At 41.3% G+C, this 25,114-nt stretch overlaps 1 protein-coding gene and 2 pseudogenes across 2 annotated transcripts in view; 1 reads left to right on the top strand and 2 right to left on the bottom strand.

Moving 5' to 3' along the window:
- Positions 1-25,114, bottom strand: part of ROC4 (rotamase CYP 4) — a 258,310-nt gene that overhangs the window by 127,506 nt on the left and 105,690 nt on the right. The gene's annotated exons all lie outside the window — the stretch shown is intronic.
- The window catches only part of LOC114266577 (protein ABC transporter 1, mitochondrial pseudogene), a 156,485-nt pseudogene that overhangs the window by 115,414 nt on the left and 15,957 nt on the right, over positions 1-25,114 (top strand). The gene's annotated exons all lie outside the window — the stretch shown is intronic.
- On the bottom strand, positions 78-16,937 carry LOC114324001 (pyruvate dehydrogenase E1 component subunit beta-1, mitochondrial-like; annotated as a pseudogene).

Here is a 25,114-nt window from a genome sequence, read left to right as displayed (position 1 = left end):
TGCATTCGCTTTGCAGTAAAAGCTTTTCCACTCTATAAAACAATGGCATAGAAATAAGTGATGCACTAATTAAATTTTCAGAAATAAGCAATCTTCTCTACCGGAGCATCAAGATACATGAAGCTTTCCTCTATAACTGAGGCACTATTTAAAATAACAAGCACATAATCAAAACAACAATATCATGTGTGTGTGCATGTACATGTATATCCATCTATGTACAAGTAAATTATATATCACAATCAAATTCTGCATGAGGAAAGCACGTGGGAAGAGATACACACCAGATTTCAGCACCAACACCATGTTGAGGGCACCCTTTCTCAACTGTCACCAGTCTACTTGCATTCCGAACTGAAGCATTGATTGTGGCCCCATCCAGTGGCCTAATTGAGCGAAGATTTATAACCTGTTTAAATAGTAAACCAACACTACCATATTTAAAACTGATACTTGAATGATTTTAGGTCTTACACCAACACTACCATATTCATTTAATGTATTTTATACCTCAGCACTGATCCCTTCCTTCGCAAGACTCTCAGCTGCCTGAACATCACAGAACACAGTTACATTTAAAAGGGGGGCACAAAATTTACTAACTGTAACCAAAGGCAATATAAACGAGAATTTGAGAGATATGCAATGTCAACAAACAACAATAATCACTAATGTTCTCATCGAAGATGAATACAAAAGTGTTTATTGAGGAACTACAGCAATACTATATGTGTAGGAACCCACATTTTATGTTCTCATCATGTTCATGAGCATCTGTGTGACTATGATTTGTTAAGTTTGCATGTGTGTGTTGTGATTTGTTTCGCTTGAGTTAATGTGATCCATGCCTTGTTTTGAAGCCTTGTGATTTGTCTAAGTGTAGTATGCTTGTCTTGTTCCTTCCTTGGTGTGAAACTTAGGTTACGCCTTGCCTGAGTTATGCTAGCCGATGTTATTCCAAGCCGAGGTCATCCTTAGTCTAGTGGTAGTATCTTGGAACCCCTTGTTGACCTCCGTCCTTGCCTTGACCACATTAGCCGAGATGTCACCTTGCACCCTAGTGATCTCGTCCTGGAGTGGTATGACCTAGGCCGAGGTGTGGCGCATCTAGGCCAAGATGTGGCACAGCTTAGTCAAGTGTTGTCCTTCCTAGCCGAGGTCATTGTCACTTTAGTTGCCGAAGTTCCTTGCTAGCCGATGTCATTGCCTCGTCAGAGAGCCCATACCGCTTTGCTTGTTGAACACCCTTTCCACCATGCCTTGTCTGGTTTGTCAGCCACCTTTTCAGGTATAACCCAACCAGCCGCCGCCACGTGTCTCAGCAGAGGGTTAACCCCAGAACCGGGTATAGAAAATTATCATTTGGTGTCATAACCTTGTCTTGTAGAGAGAGAAGCTCTAGGAGGAAGAAAGAGTTTTAGAGTGAGGAAGTAGATCTTCAAGCTTGATTCCCAGAAATCTGACCGTTAGATCCGCGTTCTAAGGTTAGATTCTTGATCTACTCATGATGTTCTTTATGTTTATGTTATTGCATTGCATGATTGGAAATGATTTGTAAGCCATGCATCGTTTTGAAGCTCGATTTTAGAAAGAGAAAATGACATTCATGTGTTCTTCAAGAAAAGTCTTGTTTTGATCCGAAAGCTTGCATAAAGAATCATGTTTTTGTGTTTGTTTCCGCAAGAATTCCAAGTACGGGTACCTAGGTCCATGTTTTCAAACTCATAGCACGAAAACCCCAAATTTTGATGGCAGATTATGATCGAACATTCATATTTCTCATGTTTCCACATTCATGCTCTTCATGATCATCAACAGAGGGGAACCCAGAGTTTCCCGATCTCTTTTCCTTGCATGTGGCCCTCGGCAATACACCTCGGCGAGGAGGTGTGGAACCTCGGCCTAGACCTGGTTGGTGCCAGCATGTTTTCCGAAACCATTTGTGTACATACGAAACTTGTTGAAGGTGCATTCAATAGGCTTTGCCCTGTGTTTGTAGGACTTGGGCTTGTCTCGACCCCGACGTGTGAAGAAACTATGTGAGTGGTATTTTTAATAAAGCTATGTTACACTTGCTTTCATAAAACCTCGTCTTGCCTTGTTTTGAAAAGTACTTGATTTAGCATGAATGACTATCCCTACTTGCTTATTAAACGCTATCTTGTTTTGATGACATGTCTTGAAAGTCCTTAGCTGCAGGGGACTATAATGCAACTGCACTCTTGTCTTGAAAGTCCTTAGCTGCAGGGGACTATAATGCAACTGCACTCTTGTCTTGAAAGTCCTTAGCTGCAGGGGACTATAATGCAACTGCACTCTTGTCTTGAAAGTCCTTAGCTGCAGGGGACTATAATGCAACTGCACTCTTGTCTTGATATGTCATCGCACTTGTAATATGTAGATGTAATAACATCCAAGAACTTGATAGGCCGGCAATGAACTTGATTTCCCTCTTGATTGTAAAGTATGCTATGTATTGTTTTGAAAGAAATCTTGGATATCAGTCATGCAAAACCTTTATTTCTAATATCATTCACTGAGTATCCAAGCTCACCCTCTCTATATATATGTAGGTGATGAACAAGAAGGCATTGAGGCCTAGACGTGATGCCGATGTATTTTTGGGTGCATTGCCGACATGTTTTGGATTAGCATTTTTGTGCCATCTTGAAGATCATGCTTCTCGGCTTATTTTCATTTGTACTTGTATATGTCGGCTTGAGAAGCCTTTTGGTCAGGATGTGTTTTGTATCTCATTTCCTTATTGTATTTAAGTTGTAAGACTTTATAAAGATGTATGTCATTTCATTTGACCTATGCACTGCTCTTATGGACCACTTGTAGCTTGAATTATTGCTTCCGCATTTGTGAGCCCCCTATATAAATACTCTGATTGTGTGTGAATCTTGTAAGTCGGCCTTCGGAAATCTCGGATTTCTGGTCATCACGGCACCAAACTACTAGGGGCGGTTTGGGGGCGTGACAGAATGGTATCAGAGCACAAGATCCTTACAGTACGTTATTCACACACTTTGAGTCCTAAAGAGCATAGGATGTCCCTTAGAAGAATGTTAGGATTGCATCATGTTGCTTGCTACTTGAAAAGGTGTGCATCGTCTTGGCATGAACAATTTGTTACATCAACATGATCATACTCTCTTGCATACACGTTCACTTGTTCATTTTGTTCTAAGTGTCACATCCTCCACACCCCAGCGCCATGAGGAGAGGTAGACCTCCAGTTGGCCGAGATCATTCCGAGGATAGGTTGGAGAGACTGGAAAGGTTAGTCGAAGGCTTGGTTCGTGAACTGAGACAACCGAGGCCACAGGATACTGGTACCACCTCTACCCAGGCCGAGCAGACCAATGGCCGATATGCAGCTCCGCCTCCACCTCCTCCAGTGCCACAAGTGCCTTTACAACAGGCTTTGTATGGGAACGACACGATAACCCTGATCAGGGAGTTCAAGAAAATGAAACCGCCAAGATTCCAGGGAGGCATAGAACCAATGAAAGTCGAGGCGTGGGTTTTAGAAATGGAGAAGCTGTTTGAAATTTTCCCCAGTACAGACGCTCAGAAGGTATCTCTGGCAGCGTTCACGTTAGACGACGACGCTCGCAGGTGGTGGATGATGGTTCGAGAAAGTAATCCGGGTTTGACTTGGGCCAGATTCCTGGAGTTATTCTACAACAAACATTTTCCCCTTCGCGTCCGAGACCAAAAGACCACGGAGTTCCAGAATCTGACACAGGGGAACAAGATAGTGGCAGAGTATGACCGTGCCTTTACCGAGTTAGCGAGATATGCGCCCCATATGGTTGACGACGAATACCGAAAAGCGAGAAAGTTCGAAAGTGGGTTACGTGGACCGATACAAGACAGGGTCAACATGCTCAATATGCCGACATACGCTGGAGTACTGGACAAGGCCATCCTGGCTGAAGCTAATTTAAACCGATACCAGAGTTCAAGTGAGGGTCAGAAGAAGAGGCAGAATTATGATAATCGCCGAGTTCCGTTCAATGCCAAGAAGAGAATGAGCACCGACAGTTCCAGCAACTCAAATCAGGAAGGTAACGCCAAGCCGATGTGCGCGAGTTGTGGAAAGCTACATTTCGGGGTTTGTCGTTGGGCAACAGGAGCTTGCTATGAGTGTGGCGAGATAGGCCATCGCGTGAAGGACTGCCCGAAAACAAGGACCGATGATAGGAAGAGGAATGGAAGCACCTCGGGCTCTGCACAGAAGAATAACATCGGGGGAGTACAGGCGAGACAGGGCCGAGTTTTCGCATTGGTGCCAGGAGACGCCCAGAATGCTGAAGCAGTGGTATCAGGTACCATTTCAATTTGTTCTCAAGATGCATACGTATTGATTGATTCGGGTTCTACGTATTCATTTGTATCCACCTTATTCGCCGAGAAGTTGGGTAGGGAATTAGAACCCCTTGATTATGTATTATCTGTGTCTATTCCATCTGGGAGAAACATGATTGTTGCATCCATTTATAGGGCGTGTGTTGTTATGATTGAGGGTGTAGAGTTGTTAGTCGATTTGATGCCTTTGAGCATGACCCATTTCGATGTCATATTGGGGATGGATTGGTTAGTAGCGAATCATGCATCCATTAATTGTGTTACTAAGAGCGTCACATTGAAGACCCCAAGTCAAGCTGAGGTCATTTTCCAAGGTAAAGGAGTAGTACCCCCACCTTACTTAATCTCATCCATGAAGGCCTACAAGTTGATCCAAAAAGGATGTAAGGGTTATTTATGCAGTATACTAAGTGATTTGAATGGAAATGTTGAGTTAGCCGACATACCCGTTGTTGAGGAATTCCCTGATGTCTTTCCGAATGAGTTGCCTGGCCGCCTTGTTGATAGGGAAATAGAGTTTACCGTGGACATCCTGTCAGGAACACAACCCATCTCCAAAACACCCTACAGAATGGCCCCAGCCGAACTTAGAGAACTGAAATCGCAGTTACAAGAATTGTTGGACAAAGGATTTGTTAGGCCGAGCACTTCACCGTGGGGAGCACCCGTGCTATTTGTTAAGAAAAAGGATGGCACACTTCGTCTTTGCATTGACTACAGAGAACTTAATAAGGTGACCATCAAGAACAAGTACCCATTGCCTAGAATTGACGATTTGCTTGATCAACTACGAGGAGCACGAGTCTTTTCCAAGATTGACCTTAGGTCAGGCTACCACCAGTTGAAGGTTAAAGCCGAGGACATCGAGAAAACTGCTTTTCGGACAAGATATGGCCACTACGAATTTTTGGTAATGCCCTTCGGAGTAACCAATGCCCCAGCAGCATTCATGGACTTGATGAACAGAGTCTTTAAGTCGTACCTAGATGAGTTTGTCATTATTTTTATCGATGACATATTGATCTATTCCGGGAGTGCGAGCGAGCACGAGAATCATCTGAGACTTGCCCTGCAGACCTTGAGAGATAAGAAGTTGTACGCCAAGTTAAGTAAATGCGAATTTTGGCTTTCCAGCATTTCATTTCTAGGACATGTGATTAATGAGGACGGTATATCAGTTGACCCCAGTAAGATTGAAGCCATTGTGAATTGGCCGACGCCGACTAACGTGTCCGAGGTTCGTAGTTTTCTGGGTTTGGCAGGTTATTACAGAAAGTTTGTGAAGGATTTCTCGAGGATTGCAGTGCCATTGACACAACTAACCAAGAAGGGAGCAGCTTATGAATGGACCAATGAAAGAGAATCGGCTTTTCAGGAGCTGAAGACGAGGTTGGTCACAGCACCAGTTCTGGTACTACCATCGGCTAATGAGGAATTTCAGATTTACAGTGATGCTTCACATAAAGGTTTGGGTTGCGTGTTAATGCAAGAAGGTAAAGTCATAGCGTACGCGTCTCGTCAGTTGAAGCCCAATGAAAAGAATTATCCCACCCATGATCTGGAACTAGCTGCCGTGGTTTTTGCTTTGAAGATATGGCGCCATTACTTGTATGGAACATCTTGCCAAGTTTTCACCGACCACAAGAGTCTGAAGTACCTGTTCACTCAGAAAGAGTTAAATATGAGGCAGAGAAGATGGCTCGAGCTACTGAAGGATTATGACATACAGATTCAGTATCACCCAGGTAAGGCGAATTCCGTAGCCGACGCATTGAGCAGGAAGTTAGTTGGAAGTTTGGCGTGCCTGACAGCGATTTCGGTGGAACCGACCATCATGGAGGAAGTGAAGACCAGACAGAGGGAGGATAAATTCCTCAAGAAGGTAATTGATGAATTCGTCATCAAGCCGAGGCCGGGATACACTATGGAGAATCAAGTGCTTATTTAAAGGAAGATTGTGCGTGGCCGACGTACCGGAGTTAAAAAGGAAGATTTTACAAGAGGCCCATAGTTCCAAGTTTGCCATTCATCCAGGGAGCACCAAGATGTATCAGGACGTAAAGCGGACCTTTTGGTGGCCAAACATGAAAAGAGAGATAGCCGAGTTTGTATTTCAGTGTCTGTATTGCCAGCAAGTGAAGGCAGAACACCAGAGACCGGCAGGACTTCTTCAACCCTTGTCAATTCCTGAGTGGAAATGGGAGCACATCTCCATGGATTTCGTAGTTGGTTTGCCGAGGACGCAGAGAGGTATGGATTCCATTTGGGTTATAGTCGACAGGTTTACTAAGTCAGCTCACTTTCTGCATGTCAAGACTACATTCAATGCCGACCAACTTGCCGAATTGTACATGAATGAGATCGTTAGGCTTCATGGTGTGCCGATGTCCGTTGTGTCAGACCGAGATCCGAAGTTCGTTTCTAGATTTTGGCAGAGTCTACAAGGAGCCTTGGGAACAGAGTTGAGATTTAGCACAGCCTTTCACCCCCAGACCGACGGACAGACAGAAAGGACGATTCAGACACTCGAAGACATGCTCAGACTGTGCGTGTTGGATTTCCGGGGAAGTTGGGAATCGCATTTGCCATTAGTAGAGTTCGCGTACAACAACAGTTATCAAGCCAGCATTGGCATGGCGCCGTATGAAGCTTTGTATGGAAGGGAGTGCAGATCGCCGATATGTTGGACTGAAGTAGGAGACAAAGCCCTAATTGGCCCCGAGTTGGTTCAGGTGACAACTGAAAAGATCAAACTCATTCAACAGAGGATTAAAACTGCACAGAGTCGACAGAAGTGTTATGCCGACCAAAGAAGGAGGGAGTTAGAATTTGAAATTGGGAATCATGTGTTTTTGAAGGTCTCGCCGATGACAGGAGTTTCGAGATTTGGGAAGAAGGGTAAACTTGCACCCCGATACATTGGGCCGTTTGAAATTCTGGAGAAAGTTAACACCGTTGCTTACAGACTCGCTTTGCCGCCGGATTTGAGCCAAGTCCACAGTGTGTTCCATGTCTCAATGCTGAGAAAATACATCCGAGACCCACTGCATGTAATAGATTACTCCGGAGTTGTAGTTAATGAAGACTTGGGCTACGAAGAGAAGCCGATGAGAATTATCGACAGACAAGTGAGGCAGTTGAGAAACAAGTCGATATCAATGGTGAAAATCGAATGGGAGAAACATTATGGCGAGGAGGCCACATGGGAAAAGGAAGAGGAGATGAAAATCCGTTACCCGGAGTTATTCGTAGGACAAGGTAACTTAAGTTTGGGGACCAAACTTCCTTAAGGAGGGTAGACTGTAGGAACCCACATTTTATGTTCTCATCATGTTCATGAGCATCTGTGTGACTATGATTTGTTAAGTTTGCATGTGTGTGTTGTGATTTGTTTCGCTTGAGTTAATGTGATCCATGCCTTGTTTTGAAGCCTTGTGATTTGTCTAAGTGTAGTATGCTTGTCTTGTTCCTTCCTTGGTGTGAAACTTAGGTTACGCCTTGCCTGAGTTATGCTAGCCGATGTTATTCCAAGCCGAGGTCATCCTTAGTCTAGTGGTAGTATCTTGGAACCCCTTGTTGACCTCCGTCCTTGCCTTGACCACATTAGCCGAGATGTCACCTTGCACCCTAATGATCTCGTCCTGGAGTGGTATGACCTAAGCCGAGGTGTGGCGCATCTAGGCCAAGATGTGGCACAGCTTAGGCAAGTGTTGTCCTTCCTAGCCGAGGTCATTGTCACTTTAGTTGCCGAAGTTCCTTGCTAGCCGATGTCATTGCCTCGTCAGAGAGCCCATACCGCTTTGCTTGTTGAACACCCTTTCCACCATGCCTTGTCTGGTTTGTCAGCCACCTTTTCAGGTAGAACCCAACCAGCCGCCGCCACGTGTCTCAGCAGAGGGTTAACCCCAGAACCGGGTATAGAAAATTATCATTTGGTGTCATAACCTTGTCTTGTAGAGAGAGAAGCTCTAGGAGGAAGAAAGAGTTTTAGAGTGAGGAAGTAGATCTTCAAGCTTGATTCCCAGAAATCCGACCGTTAGATCCGCGTTCTAAGGTTAGATTCTTGATCTGCTCATGATGTTCTTTATGTTTATGTTATTGCATTGCATGATTGGAAATGATTTGTAAGCCATGCATCGTTTTGAAGCTCGATTTTAGAAAGAGAAAATGACATTCATGTGTTCTTCAAGAAAAGTCTTGTTTTGATCCGAAAGCTTGCATAAAGAATCATGTTTTTGTGTTTGTTTCCGCAAGAATTCCAAGTACGGGTACCCAGGTCCATGTTTTCAAACTCATAGCACGAAAACCCCAGATTTTGATGGCAGATTATGATCGAACATTCATATTTCTCATGTTTCCACATTCATGCTCTTCATGATCATCAACAAAGGGGAACCCAGAGTTTCCCGATCTCTTTTCCTTGCATGTGGCCCTCGGGAACACACCTCGGCGAGGAGGTGTGGAACCTCGGCCTAGACCTGGTTGGTGCCAGCATGTTTTCCGAAACCATTTGTGTACATACGAAACTTGTTGAAGGTGCATTCAATAGGCTTTGCCCTGTGTTTGTAGGACTTGGGCTTGTCTCGACCCCGACGTGTGAAGAAACTATGTGAGTGGTATTTTTAATAAAGCTATGTTACACTTGCTTTCATAAAACCTCGTCTTGCCTTGTTTTGAAAAGTACTTGATTTAGCATGAATGACTATCCCTACTTGCTTATTAAACACTATCTTGTTTTGATGACATGTCTTGAAAGTCCTTAGCTGCAGGGGACTATAATGCAACTGCACTCTTGTCTTGAAAGTCCTTAGCTGCAGGGGACTATAATGCAACTGCACTCTTGTCTTGAAAGTCCTTAGCTGCAGGGGACTATAATGCAACTGCACTCTTGTCTTGAAAGTCCTTAGCTGCAGGGGACTATAATGCAACTGCACTCTTGTCTTGATATGTCATCGCACTTGTAATATGTAGATGTAATAACATCCAAGAACTTGATAGGCCGGCAATGAACTTGATTTCCCTCTTGATTGTAAAGTATGCTATGTATTGTTTTGAAAGAAATCTTGGATATCAGTCATGCAAAACCTTTATTTCTAATATCATTCACTGAGTATCCAAGCTCACCCTCTCTATATATATGTAGGTGATGAACAAGAAGGCATTGAGGCCTAGACGTGATGCCGATGTATTTTTGGGTGCATTGCCGACATGTTTTGGATTAGCATTTTTGTGCCATCTTGAAGATCATGCTTCTCGGCTTATTTTCATTTGTACTTGTATATGTCGGCTTGAGAAGCCTTTTGGTCAGGATGTGTTTTGTATCTCATTTCCTTATTGTATTTAAGTTGTAAGACTTTATAAAGATGTATGTCGTTTCATTTGACCTATGCACTGCTCTTATGGACCACTTGTAGCTTGAATTATTGCTTCCGCATTTGTGAGCCCCCTATATAAATACTCTGATTGTGTGTGAATCTTGTAAGTCGGCCTTCGGAAATCTCGGATTTCTGGCCATCACGGCACCAAACTACTAGGGCGGTTTGGGGGCGTGACAATATGAGAATGCTTAGCTGCAGTTCAAAGTAATTTCATCCACAAAGCTAAAAGCAATGTCACAATATCATAGAGACTAATTCAAGGCTTAAAACTCTGTATTCCGCGTGGTAGTGACAGTCAAAACCACTATACCTTGTAGAATGTAGGCTAATTACTAGTTAGCATACCATACCAAATACAGAGATGTTCCTGAAATTTTTCAAGTTCAAACAATAGCTTCATTTTCTTAACTTAAGATCACTTCTTGTGCAAAAGCACTGTCCTCCCATGGAACAAGCAACGTTAGGTTATATATCTAAATGACAAAGATCGCATGACAAACCTGAGTAGCCTAGCCCACCATCCTTGAAAAAGTTATAATCATGACATCCTTTCCTTCTCTCTCAACCTAGGAGACAGAAGGTAATAAATTTTAAATAATAACAATAGTGAATCATGATAAAATAAATAACACAACACAACAGAAGCAGCCACAGAAACTATCATAATCTTAAGGAAAAATACCTTAGCTTTCCCTATTGGGAGGCAAAAACTAGAATCAAGAACTTCTGCCAAAATAGGGAAAGACTCACCATATCTGAAGCACAAAAGTCACATTGGATAATAATAATGATATATACAGATAAGGTTGATATATTACAACTTAATGCTGCACTGAGTACTCACAACAACTCATTTTCAAGGAAAACAACAGGATCAAGGTCTCTAATGGTAGCTTTTAGCTATCCACGAGCATCTTCAGATGAGTATGGGGCCAGCACTTTCAAACCAGGGCAGGCGCCATACTGCGTTGCGAAACACTACAAGACATTCCATATATGTCATAAATGGTTATGTGTGTCGCTGATTTAGAATTTTATCATTGAAAGCATATTTGAGATTAGTAATGAAGAAACTCAACATGTTCATAACAAGAAACGATGCTGTGTAAATCAAATATTAGACTTGGAGGTACTCAAACCTTAAACCTAATAAATACCGAGTGAAAATGAAGAAGGAAAAAAAGAAATCTGATATTCTCCCTATTGACAACTGGTAGGTTGAAACTTATTGATACAACTGTTTGCAACCGTCCAAATTGGACACTAATTTAATACTCTTCAATTATCATCTATACATAGTGGTTTAGAGATATGTAGTTACTATATATCTCTCATATTACCTTAAGGCTAAAGGCAATGATGCTTAATAACGTGTCATTTGTTTAGAAAACAACCAAGCGAGTAAAGAACCATCACTTGCAAAAGAAGCTTGAGGAACCATACTTAGGAGTGTTGGGCACCTACACCAGCAGCAGCACCATTTGGTCCCCAAAAAACAATAGGTACATTTATCTAGCTAGCATACATGTAATTTGATTTTGCAGCAAAATTAATGATGTGGTCAATTGCCTACAACAAAATGAAGATTGAGATCCCTTGGAGACATTAACTGCCAAAGAAAGGCGCCCAACAAAATATAAAGAGAAACTCATATGCAACAAGAGCCGAGATACAAGATTTGAAATTAATTAGCTATTAGTTAAAGCTCCAAAGTAAGTTTGAGCATCACAACCAAGTAAAACAAATATAAATAGAATATCAGAAATTTTTTACTTTTCAATCAGAGAACCAGCATGGACATAAAATAGGTGCTCGACAATGAAGACGGTGTACACAAATAGTTGAATTGAGACTTAAGGTAAGCATGTAGCAAGTCACTAATTCAAATTAAAATATCCAATAAGATGCACTGTAATCATTAAGACTTATACAAAAATACTCTAATGAACGTGTGTGGGGGGCAATAAATGTAGAAGGGAAAAAACCCAGTTGAGAAAAAGCAATCTAGGATACTCAGGATCTCATGAATATGACAATAAAATAGTACAATTTGAAATTGGGCAAGAAAGGAAAAATGAGAGTGAAAATTGGGCATTACATTACCTAGAAAAAATTTAAAATAGCATTTGGATCAAATAGCTTTTCTTTTCGCAACCTACAAGTAATCTATTCAACTCCTCTCTCTAATTGTTCCCCTAATCTGTATCAAATAGCATTTGGATTTTTCAACATGTTAATATTCTTCTCTTTCCAAAAAATGAAACGCAGAAATAAAATGAAATGCAACCTTAAAAAAGTTTCAATCCTAAAGAAACCAATTTATGCACACTATTTATCATGTACAATGGCATTGCTACTTTCCATAATTGAAGTCGCTATTTGGAAGCCCATTGATTATCAATTATAACATCTTAAAATGGTTTAAATCATTACATTCTCCAGCTCTCAGCCTTGTGTAGCCTCACAAAAATATGGGAAGAAAGGAATGGAACCTAAAAGCATTCAATGACTCAAACTTATATATATATCAAAATGGCATGTGAAAATGGCATCCATCAATAACCAAACTAAAGTTCCATGGCTTGTCACAATGGAATCAGTTAGATCGCATAAGAAATAAAAAAAGAAAGAGAATCCCGCCCAAAACCAAAAGTACCAACTCTGCCTAGCGGGTGTTACATGTGTGTGCACAAGATACAATATTGTCTAAAGGGTTGGTGAAGGAGCCACTGGTCAATAGTACTCCCCAAAATATGGTTTAACTGTTGTTCCCATTACATTACCTAGCAAAAATTTAAAATTAAAAAATCCTCAAGCATTCTGGTAGAATTATTAATAAACTATCATGTCTTAAGGGGTATTCTAAATATTAACTTTGACTTTCCCTAACAAATTAGTCCTATAATAGAACCACAAAATGTAAGTTTTTATTTTTATTTTTAATACATAGCAACACAAGAACCCAAACTACACCTAGTGAAGCCACCAAAAGCTTGCATGAACTAGTTATCTAGTGAAAAAGCCTAAGGTCAAAAAGCTAAGTGACAGAAAAAAAAAAAAAAACTAATAACGCCTATGACGCAATAATCTATTCAATTTGCTTGTAATTCTTGAAGCGCCTATGACGCAATACTAAATTCAAGGTATCATCTAGGAAATGTCACAAGGATAAATGCATATACAGTAATCTAATAGGCTTATGGGGGTTGAGTGGCACAAAATCATAAACTAATAGTAACACAAATATGATGTTTCATCCAAGAATAAAAATGTTTCATGTAACTAAAATCAAGATGAGACCTTTGTTTAAATTAAGCAAAGTATCCATTTGCTAATTTCAGAATAACTAATTTATTTAAATTATTTTTCTCACAAACTCTAACTTACAAGTTACAATAAATGTTTTGGCACAGAATTCAAAAAGTAAAATAATAATGATATCTTCATGTTTTCCCATAAATTTCTTTTGATACTATGATGTGAGTTTTGACAAAGGATTTTTTAGTAATCTCCGCCTCCTCCAAAAAAAAAAAAAAGACTATTTCAACTCAAACCAAATCAGGCCAATTGGAACAAGAAATAGTTTTAGAGTTCAACTTTTTTAAAATCACAGAATCATCCAGTCCAATCTATGTGATCATCCAATCTACCACGAACTTGTAACTTGTAAGAGAAAATGTAATTTTCACAGCACGTGGTCAAGTAATTATAGAGAAGTCTGACCCTAGTTCTATCACCATGCAAAATTGGGTACTACAATCATACCCCATAGTTCAACTAAAGGCATAAAAATCTAGATTAGTTGTCATATAGTTCACATTCAGTTCAGTGCTACAAGCAAATCATTTGGGATATGAAGTTTATGTAACAGAGTGTTGTTGTGCTATTATATAGGCATTTGTGATAGGACATGACTGGGGTGCTCAAGTTGTAACGCCCTCAAAATAATAACATTAAACCCATCAATATAAACATGCATTTATATATATATAAGATCCACATTCATCAATTCATCAGAGTATTTCTTTACAAAAGTATTACATGTTAACAACAAAAACAAATGCCCTACGGGCTTACAGCTTTCCAAGTTAACACTTGGTTACAAAAAAAAGAGTACTAACTCAATTACACATTAAGCCCTTGGCTTGGATTTACATGTAATACATCAAAAGGAAATAAGACAACAAAAGCCTGTCCGCCTCTAGCCTCCCAAGCTATGTCCTTGGAGGTGGAATGCTACCTGTACCTGAAAATAATGTTCCCATATAGGGTGAGCCACAGCCCAGCAGAAATATACTAAACCAACTATGAACAATGACTAAAAGATTAGCAATTGATAGATGGCCAACACTGATACATCCGCATATATCACATCACAATTTCATAACATACAAGTCTATGTCACTTTTCATTCTCCATCTTTATTTGATAGATAAGCATATTAGCTATATCAACACATTAACAGATAAACATATTACACATCAACAGATAAGCATATTAGCTGTATCCACACTTCACTAGACAAGCATATGAGTTGTATCTACACTTCTCAAAGATAAGCCTATGAGCTGTATCTTCACTTCTCTAGACAAGCATATGAGCTGTATCTACGGAGTTCATCCCCCATCTCCTCCCAACACTATCCGGTTTAGAGGTTCATCCCTCATCTTCCCCTAAACCGCGGAGTACATCCCCCATCTCCTCCTCTACACACAATGCATATAAACACAAAGGTTCTATACACAATCAATCAATACATAAAATTAATGTATTCTATCCACCGTCATACTCTATGACGCATTCAATCGATTAGTTTTAGTTTGCCTAATCATCATGCATTGTCTACAACAATCAAGACTATCCTCCACCGATAGCCCAAAGCAGTTATTTCTAAACAGAAAATAAATGCACAAAATGGATATTAAATCAACATTTCAATTAGGTGAGTGATAAATGATCCAACTACACCCTTTAATCCCTTCCCTTTCCAATTTCCATATTCTCAATTCAATCCCTTATTTCCAACAATTAATTATACAAATTAATCAATCAATGTAATTAGGGCATTTTCCATAATTAACATTTCAACCCCTACGGTTCCTTTTTCATCAATGTTTCAACATTAATTTCATTCCTTCATGCCAAACATGCATTTAGGTTTTATATAAATAAAAACCTCAACTTTTGTAAAATTACACAAAGGCCCAAACTCTCTCAAAATTACCCAACAACCCCCAACATATCGAAATGTAAAAATTTAAAGACAAAGCTCATAAAGAGGAGTAGGATATCCCTACCTCGAAGTTAGAGCTTGGATGGAGAAGAGACCAAAACCAAAGTGCTCCAAAGACCAAGATTTTCGGATCAAAACGACGCCCTCGACGATCAACACAACTTTTACAAAGGCCGAAGAGAAGGAGGACACTCCAACTAGATCAAACCCTAGAGAGAAGGGAGTTTCTAGAGAGAGGGGCTCTCAAAAATGGGTTTTAGAAAAAGTAGGAGAGAGAATGAAAAGCAAAAAGTGATTTAAAATCACCCAGCAGATAACTCATATACGCATGACCCGCTCGAGCGTAGAATAGAGCGCTCGAGCGTAAAGCACAAATATCTGGTCCCACTTGAGCGCATATATGACCGCTCGAGCGCCAAGAAACAAAAGCAAAACACATCCGCTCGAGCGTGAAAAGCCAGTCCGCTCGAGCGTAGATTTTCATCTCCCAAAACTTTTCAGGAAAAGAACTACCCGCTCGAGTGCCAACAATCCCGCTCGAGCGCAAGAAACCCGCTCGAGCGTAGAAAACACACCTGCAGAAGTTTTGCAGGGTCACGAAATACTGAAAGTGTGTAAACCCCACTCGAGCGCAAAAAGACTCGCTCGAGCGGACAACCAAAAACCAAACTCCGCTCGAGCGCAGAATGACCCGCTCGAGCGTAACACCAAAAACCTGGACAACTAGATTTGAGACTAAGGTTTAACCAACCTGCAATCCACCTGCCCAAAACATCCTAAAACTTACACTGGTGGAATCAAAGGATAACAACAAGGTACACAACCACCAACTTCACGGAACCGAGTCCGGAATACAACAAAACAGTAGAGGGACAACCGGGATCGCTATACAAGTTGCTTGGTACCTTTGCTTATTCAGAAGAGTCGAAGCTCTTGTTAACTTCAGTGTTCCTTATAGACCAAATTCCCCTATGAAACCAACTGAATTCTTCACCAAAAAATTTGGAGATGGGTTCTACATTTCTCAATTTCAGGTAACAATTAGTTTGAGAATTTTTCTTCTCATATTATTTAGATCTTTTTCTTAAAACCAGCAGGATCCAGCTGTATATGTTTCCACAAAATCAACACAATATGGCTCAAAATATATAAAACCTGAGTTGTATTGTTTTCTCTCTCAAGAAATTAGTAATAAAATCTAGTTCTTCATTTTTCTATCTTTCTTATTCTTCTCTGCTTCCTAGTTTTCTATCAGTAGAAGCTGTTCTTTCACAAATTACATAAGAGATGACAAAAATTTGGATTTAGAAAATACACATTCTTCATTTTCGCAGCATAGAAAAACCAATGCTTGGATCAAATACTATAGTCTTCTACAAAGCACATCTGAAATTCACCAAAATACGACAAGCTAAAATCCACACATGCTCCAATCTCATATGATAGAAAATAATAATAATAATTCGAATTTAGAACTGAAATCAAGCAAGTTCATCATTTTCGCAGCACACAAAATACACAATTAAGAATTGAATGGTTCAGCTTGTACCTGTAGCAGATGAGGAAGGATTGATTCAAACCAAAGCTTCGTCGAAAGGTGATCTATGGTTGTGACTACAGTGAGTTTGCAAGCATATGCTGCCATTTCAGATTCTTCCACTGCATAAACATGTTTAGCACCAACCTGATATGAGAAAAAAAGTGAGGCAGAGAAAAGGAGAGGGTGAAGTTGGGACAAAATTCTAGAAGACCAACAGACAAAGATAAATCTATTATGTCAGTATATTTTCATGCGCAAACACAGATAAAACTTAGACAACCAAAGTGGCAAATAATGACAAAATACCACTACCAGCACCAACATCCACAACCACGACACGACCAACAAAATCAGTGCAATTCTCAATGACTGCAACATAATAAGTTCCTGAAACAAGCATGTTTATCATGTCACTCACACATGCACCTTGTGATCTATAACTACTCAGTATAGGCATGCATTTCTTTACAATTAAGGAAAAACAAAAAATTTGACAAGATACAAAGCATTTTACCAGCAGCACAATGGCACATATGCCTTTAACAAAGAATTTTTAATTACAAAAACAGAAGGCGAACACCTACAACAAGATCAGGAAGCAACAAATCAAAGCTCAGTGATATAACCTATCCTCACATAATCCTGTAGCATATTTTGCTGATGTAGTAATTGTCCATAGTAATGAAAATACCTTTTGGCAAAACTAATGATCAAATACAACATGAATTTCTAAAAGGACTAAACCAATATTGCGTTATTTTATCTTCCCTTTCCTTTTCTTTCATTATTTTTATTTTTTAAAGTTTTTTCCATCGCCAAAGTTGTCATAGTCTCATAGAGCAAAGGTGGTTTGCAGACTTGGCACAAAATGGACAAATAATATGGAGTCAACTGTATTGATAAGAATATGTAGTCAATGATGCAACCAACAAATTGATTATAGAAATAAATATCATGAGGATGAGACCATTCATTGGAATCTTGTATGCGGTGAAAATAAACATCAATCATTTTAACAGTTTGAGAAAACCACTCGGTCATCTCAAATAGTACAAAGACACACAACACCCTAATTCAATTTCTTGACAATGCCTAAGACTCTAATCAAAAATTGCTCCCTGAGGGTCCCTCCATTCAAGATAAAAGAAATTTTACATAACCACAGTTAAAGTAGCCAAAGGGGCAAAACTTGCAGAAGCTGTGGAAAAATCGAGAAATGGTGGAGGTCATGGATCAAATAATCTATTGCTTCTTGTGGTGAAGTAAGGAAAATAAGTTAAAAACCCAAGCACAACATGCTCTCTTTTACTACAAAAATATTGAAGACTGTCCCAGAGTGAAACAAAAATAGGAAAAAAATATATTAAACAAAGGCCACCTGAAAAATAGGAGTCAAACAATGTAGAATCATAACACAAGTCCTTTTTGTCATGGGAAAGTTGGTTGTGACATCCGTAGAGTGGTTCGTGGGCCGTTTTGCATTTTCACCCACCTAACGCCCTTTTCGGTTAAGTTTAACGCGTTTTCGGCTCTAACTCCCAACCTGTGCATGCTAATTACATTTCGCCGATTTTCACAGGTCGTATTTGTCATGGAGAAGCTGGCTGTGATATCCATATTGTGGTTCAGCAGCTATTTCGCATTTTCGCCCCCTTAACGCCCCTTTTCGGTTAAGTTTATGGTGTTTTCAGCTCTAACTCCCAAACTCTACATGCTAATTACATTCTGTCTGTTGTCACAGGCCCTATTTTCCATGGGGAAGCTGGTTGTGACATCCGTACGGTGGTTCAGAGGCTATTTTGCATTTTCGCCCCCCTTAACACCCTTTTTCGGTTAAGTTTATGGCGTTTTTTACTCTAACTCCCAACCTACACGTGCTAATTACATTCTGTCTGTTGTCAAAGGTCCTATTTGTCATGACGAAGCTGGTTGTGACATCTATATGGTGGTTTGGGGGCTTTTTTGCATTTTCGCCCCATTAACGCCCCTTTTCGGTTGACTGTAAGGCGTTTTCAGCTCTAATTCCCAACCTACGCGCCCGAATTACATTCCGTCTGTTGTCACAGGTCCTATTTGTCATGAGGAAGCTGGCTGTGACATTGGTATGGTAGTTCGGGGGTTGTTTCACTGTTTCGCCCCCTTAATGCCTTTTTTCAGTTAAGATTTAAGGCATTTTCGGCTGTAAGTCCCAACCTACACATGATAATTGTATTCCGTCTGTTATTATAGGTCCTATTTGTCATGGGTGTTAGGTTTTTATTCTTGGCAATCTCATTTGACAAAACTCCTTTCAGTTGTACTTATTTTCGCACTTTTTATTTCAGTGAGGCTATGAGTTTTTAGATGCAAATCCAACCCGAATTGTGCCTTGCAGAGAAGTTTGTGATGTTAATGCTTTCAAGATTGCCACTTCACTGATTATGACGAGGATCGAGCTGCCCGATTAGCTCGCAGGGGTCCAGGGGGCAGCACCCCTTGGCGGGTTCGGGACAGCGCCACGGCGGGGTCGAGGGGCAGCGCTGTAATAACCCACATTCATATCTTAGTCATGTTCATGTGCATTTGCATGGTTTTATCTTGTTAAGCTTGCATCTGTAGACTTTGACTTGTTTTGCCTAAGTAAAGGTCCCTGTTTTGTTTTGTGCTTATGTGATTTGCCTAAGTGTTGCTTGCATGCCTTGTTCCTTGCTTGGTGTGAGTTTAGCCGAGGTCATCTTAAGCCGAGGTTACACCTTTGAACTTCTTACACCTAGGACCATCTTGGAACCACTTTGGTTGACCTCCACCCTCACCCTGACATATTGGCCGAGATGTCATTATCTAGGCCGAGGTGTTCATCACCAAGGCCGAGATGTGTATTATCTAGGCCGAGATGTTATCATATAGGCATCCTAGATCTCTGATCCTTGCACCTAAGTGATCTTGTTCCTAGACTGGAATGACCTAGACCAAGGTGTGGCACATCTAGGCCGAGGTGTGGCACAGCTAGGTCAAGTGTTATCCTTCCTGGCCGAGATCATTGTTCCCTTACTTGTCGAAGTCTTGTCTTAGCCGAGATCATTACCTGCTGGAGTGCCCATGTCGTCTTGCTTGTTATACACACTTTGTCATGCATTTGTCTTGTCATTCAGTCACCTTTTTTAGGAGATCCAATCAGCCGTTGCCACGTGTCCCAGCAGAGGGTTAAGTCAGCCGACAGAGTTAGAAATATATCATTTTGTCATATCCTTGTCTTTGGAGAGAGAGAAGCTCTAGGAAGAAGAAGAGAAGTTCTTGAGAGAGAAATAGATTTCCAAGCTTGATCTTCACACCTTGAACCGTTAGATCCGTGTCTTAAGGTTAGATTCTTGATCTACTCTTGTTATTTTATATGTTGATCTGATTGCATTGCATGATCTAGCATGATTCATAAGCCATGTATTGATTTGAAGTTCGGTTCTAGAAAGAGAAAATGGTTTCTTGAGTTCTTGAAGAAAAGTCTTGTTTTGATCCGAAAGATTGCATTAAGATCCATGTTTTTGTGTTTGTTTTCATAAAATCTTCAAGTATGGGTACTAAGGTCCATGTTTTCGAACTCATAGCATGAAATTCCAGATTTTGTAATAACAAGTTATGATTTTAGCATTCATGTTCTTCATGTTCTTCAAGGAAGGAAACCCAGATTTCCAGACCTTACCTTTTCCTAGGTGTGGTCACCGGGACCACTCTTGCCTAGATCTCCCACTTAGGCCGAGCATCGTATCTCATCTTGGCCTACCTTGCATGATCACTTGCACCATTAGTCTATCTTGCATGAACACCTCGGCAGACAGCCGTTCGCCGAAGCCTTGGTAACCACACCTTGGCCAAGAGGTGTGAGACCTCGGCAAAGACCTGATTGGTACCCAGCATGTTTTTCCCGAGATGAAAAAAAAAACAATGTTTTAACTTCCATCATGCTTTGCTTTGACTTGACCGAGTTCTGAAAGAAACGCCGGGATCATTCGCATTCATATAAGGCTTGTCTTGAGAGTGCATTTCATATCTATCTTTGAGCATCCTTTCTTGTCTTCTTGAAGTGCATTCAGTAGACTTTGCCATGTGTTTGTAGGACTTGGACCCTTGTCTTGACCCCAACGTCTGAAGAGCTATGTGAATGGTATTTTTAATAAAGCTATGTTATAAAGTTTTGATAAAGCTTTGCTTCATTTTGAAAAGTATTTGATCAAGCATGAATGATTATCCCTAGTTTTGTATCAAGTATTAGCTTTGTTTTGATGACATTCTTGGAAAGTCCTCCCATGCTAGGGGACTCTAAGCCCATGTAGCATCATGTTTGAGAGATCTCTGCCATCGACAGTCTATGAACGGATGGCCTATAGCGATCCCGGGTTTACCCTTGTTGTACAGTGATTCGGACATGTGTCCGTGGATGTTGGTAGTTGGTTATTATCGTGTTTACATTCATTTTTCTTCATATTTGAGTTATAGGATGTGTTAGACAGGTTTGTTACAGGTTGGTTGTGTTCGGGAGCCTAGTGTTGCTGCCCAGAATTTTGGACCTTCGCTCGAGCGAGGAGTTGGTCGCTCGAGCGAGAGTGGGGTTCGTGTTTGGTGGGTCGAGCCAGAGTGGCTCTCTCGAGCGAGCGGTTGCACCTGGTTCTGGACCTGAGAGCTGTCTTTCTTGGCTCGAGCGAGCTTCCTTCGCTCGAGCGGTCTGAGTTTTTCTTCGCTCGATCGAGAACTTCTTGGCTCGAGCGAGAGTTTTCTGTGTCTGGTCGCTCGAGCGACCAAGCCTTCGCTCGAGCGAGCGTGTTTTATATCAGCGGACAGTAGCGTCTTAAACATCACTTTTTCAGTTCCTTTCTTTGAGCAAAACCTAAATCCGACACTCTCTCTCTCTAAACTTGCACTCTCTCTAAGATTTGATCTCCCTAGGGTGTGAATCTAGCCTAGGGCTTTTGTTAAAAAGATAGAGGGCGTTGAGGGCTTCGATTTAATCTGAAAAAGTTTGGATTTGGAGCACGTTGATCTTCGAGTCTTCATCTCCTTTTTGGCTAAAACTTCAAGGTAGGGATATCCTACTCCTCTCTATGGATTTTGTCTTTAAATTTTGGTATTTTGAGATGTTGGGCTTGGTTTGGTAATTTTGTGAAAGTTTGGGGCTTTTGTGTAATTTTACAAAAGTTGGGGCTTTATTCATAATAAACCTGGATGCATGTTTGGCATAGAGAAATTGAACGAATGTTAAATCATTGATGAAAATGGGACCTAAGGGTTGAAATGTTAATTATGGGAATTGACCTAATTACATTGTTTAATTAATTGGGATAATTAATTGGGAAGAATGAGGAAATGTAATGTTGATTGAATATCCATTGTGCATTTATTTTCTGTTTAGAAATAACTGCTTTGGGCTATCGGCGGAGGATAGTCGTGATTGTTGTAGACAATGCATGATGTTTAGGCAAACTGAAACTAATCAATGAAATGTGTCATGGAACTTGACGATTAATAGAATACATTAACTGTATGTATTGGGTAATTGTATATAGAACCAATGTGTTTATATACGATATGTGTAGAGGAGGAGATAGGGGATGTACTCCGCGGTTTAGGGGAAGATAGGGGATGTACCTCTAAACCGGATAGTGTTGGGAGAAGATAGGGGATGAACTCCGTAGATACAGCTCTTATGCTTGTCTAGTAAAGTGAAGATAGAGCTCATATGCTTGTCTTTGTGAAGTGTGGATATAGCTTATATGCTTATCTGTGGATAGTGTTGATATACATATCTGTTGTAGAATGTGGATATAGCTTATATGCTTATCTGTGGATATTGTTGTTATACATATCTGTTGAGAATGTGGATATAGCTTATATGATTATCTGAATGTGGGATATAGTTTTTATACATATCTGTGGAAATGATGATAGAGCTAGCATGCTTATCTGTTGAAAAAGGGATAATGAAAGGTAACTTAGACTCATAAGTTGTATGACATAAATGTGTAATTTATGTGAATGTATCAGTGTTGACCATCCATCAATTGCTAATATTTTAGTCATTGTTCATGGTTGGTTTAGTGTATTTCTACTGGGCTGTGGCTCACCCTATATGGGAATATCATTTTCAGGTGCAGGAAGCATGCCACCTCCAAGGACATAGCTGGAGGCTAGAGGCGGACATACTTTTGTCGCTTAACTTTTGATGTAATACATGTAACTTCAAGCCTAGGGCTTAATGTGTAAACGAGTTAGTACTCTTTTGTTGTAACCAAGTGTTAACTTGGAAAGCTGTAAGCCTGTAAGGCATTTTGTTTTGATGTTAACATGTAATACTTATGTAATGGAACTCTAATGAATAAAAGAATGTGGTTAGTTTATATGTAAATGCATGCCTTATCTGACGGGTTTATTGTTATTATTTTGAGGGCGTTACAACTTGGTATCAGAGCATACCGGGTTCGAATACTTTGGGTACGTGGGAAGTGATTAGTATCACAATGGGTTTGTCTCGCTTGATAGAGACTTAGATGTAGTATCATATGCTATGTGCTTAATTGATAACATGCTTATGTGACTATGTGGGTATGGGATTTAGTTTCTAGGATGTTGATTGGATCCTTGGGTGTCTGGGAGTCTTGTTGGAAAAGCACTTGATCAATGCTGTTTCTAACCGGAACTCTAGTAACGCCTCGGGACTATCATTATCCGGAAATGAAATTCGTAAGTGCTTATGTGTTTATGTGCTTATGTGGAGTGAATTACAGTTGTCCATGCATTAGGACGTGAGTGCTTAGTTTCGGCACATTTATGAATGTGCTAACGTTCTGTGTTGCCTTTATTAGGATGTCAGGACGAGGAAGAGGTGCTAGGCGTGGTAGACCTGCGAGGCAGGAAGTACCGTTACCGAGTGAGATTCCGACAGTGCAGGAGGGAGTTGGGCAGGCCAATGTGGCTGAGCCAGTAGGTCAGCAGGCTATGGGTGCCTTGGCCAGAGAGATAGCAGGAGCTTTCGGTATTCTTAGAGCTGGGAATCAGGTAGCTGAGACAGGGCCTTCTTTCTTGAAGAGGGAGTTTTTCCGGTCTAATCCGGATGAGTTTGTCGGGGATCCGAAGGAGCCACTGAAGGCTGATGAGTGGTTAGAGCAAATGAGTAAGACGTTCGAGATGCTTGGCATTGAGGACGGAGCACTGAAAGTGACCTTGGCATCCTTCCAGCTGAAGGGAGATGCGGGTCAATGGTGGAAGTACGAGAAGGCTCGTGTTGGTGGTACTTGGGAGGCGTTTATAAATGCTTTTCAGGAGAGGTTTTTGTCTGCAGTAGCTAGGGAGAAGCTGAGGGATCAGTTTAGCCGGCTTAATCAGCAGGGCTTGTCAGTGGCCGAGTTTGAGGCTACTTTTACCAGTCTGTCCAGGTTTGCACCGGAACTGGTGGCGTCTGAGGAACGCCGTTGCTATGAGTTTGAGCGGAAGTTGAGGCGGGGCCTCAAGTTGAGAGTTGGTGGGTCTTACATCCGAGAGTATAGACACCTAGTGGACGCTGCAGCTCATATGGATCTCATGATGCAGGAGGAGGATGAGGGGCAGAGAGGCTCCAGGAGGAGCCAGGATGGTCAGGGTGATGGCAAGAGGCAGAGGGGTTTTAACCCTCAGCAGTCGCAGGGTGGTGTTGCTAGATCGACCTTCCCAGTCCCGAGTGCAGGCTCTGGGAGAGGTGGTCAGGGGGATTTCACCTGTTACAAGTGTGGCCAGCTGGGTCACAAGGTTTCTGTTTGCCCACAGAAGGGTGGGGGTCAGAGAGCTGCTTCTTCTACAGCTAGATCACAAAGTCAGAGTTTGGGCAGGGGGCAGCCCTTGTCTTGTTATCAGTGTGGACAGCCTGGGCACCTGAAGAGGTTTTGCCCGCAGTTGAGTGCCACTTCGGGAGCGTCTGGTTCTAAGCAGACGCAGGGTTTTCAGCCAGCTCAGTCTGTGCAAGCCTCGAGGGCCAATCCGGGAGCTTCGTCATCCCAGTCTGTGCAGCAGTCTTTTGCTCCAAGAGGAGAGCAGGTAGACCAGGGGCCTACGGGGCGCGTGTATGCTGTTACCGCGCATGATTTAGTACCGGCTCCATCAGTAGTGAGAGGTACTTTTCTATTTTGCAACTCGGTTGCTAGTGTGTTGATAGACACGGGTGCATCTCATTCTTTTGTATCTGCTGCATTTGCATCTGTTTTGGAATTGGAGTTAGCACAGTTAGCATCTCCTATTTGTGTGGTATCGCCTTTGGGTGGTGAGTTGATCCTGAAACAGGGTGTTAGAGGATGTGATATAGAGGTCGCCGACTATAGGCTTCCTTTTCCGTTTGTTGTCATGTCCATGAAGGGCTTTGATGTTATTTTGGGTATGGACTGGCTATCGTCATACCGGGCTGTTATTGATTGCTACCGCCAGAGGGTTATGTTATGTACCTTGAGCGGGGAGTGGTTCCATTTCTTGGGAGACCGGGTTGGTAGTGTTTTGCCACCGGGGTATGATTCGCGAGGGCGAAGTGAGCTTAGTAGTCTACTTGCTAGCTTTGAGAGTGGTGAGAGTGGTGAGACCCAGCTTGTGTTGCCGAGG

This window comes from Camellia sinensis, chromosome 12 (genome assembly GCF_055761805.1).
Source record: "Camellia sinensis isolate YWXY chromosome 12, ASM5576180v1, whole genome shotgun sequence".
Classification (NCBI taxonomy): domain Eukaryota; kingdom Viridiplantae; phylum Streptophyta; class Magnoliopsida; order Ericales; family Theaceae; genus Camellia; species Camellia sinensis.
This window is presented reverse-complemented; position numbering and strand designations above follow the sequence as displayed.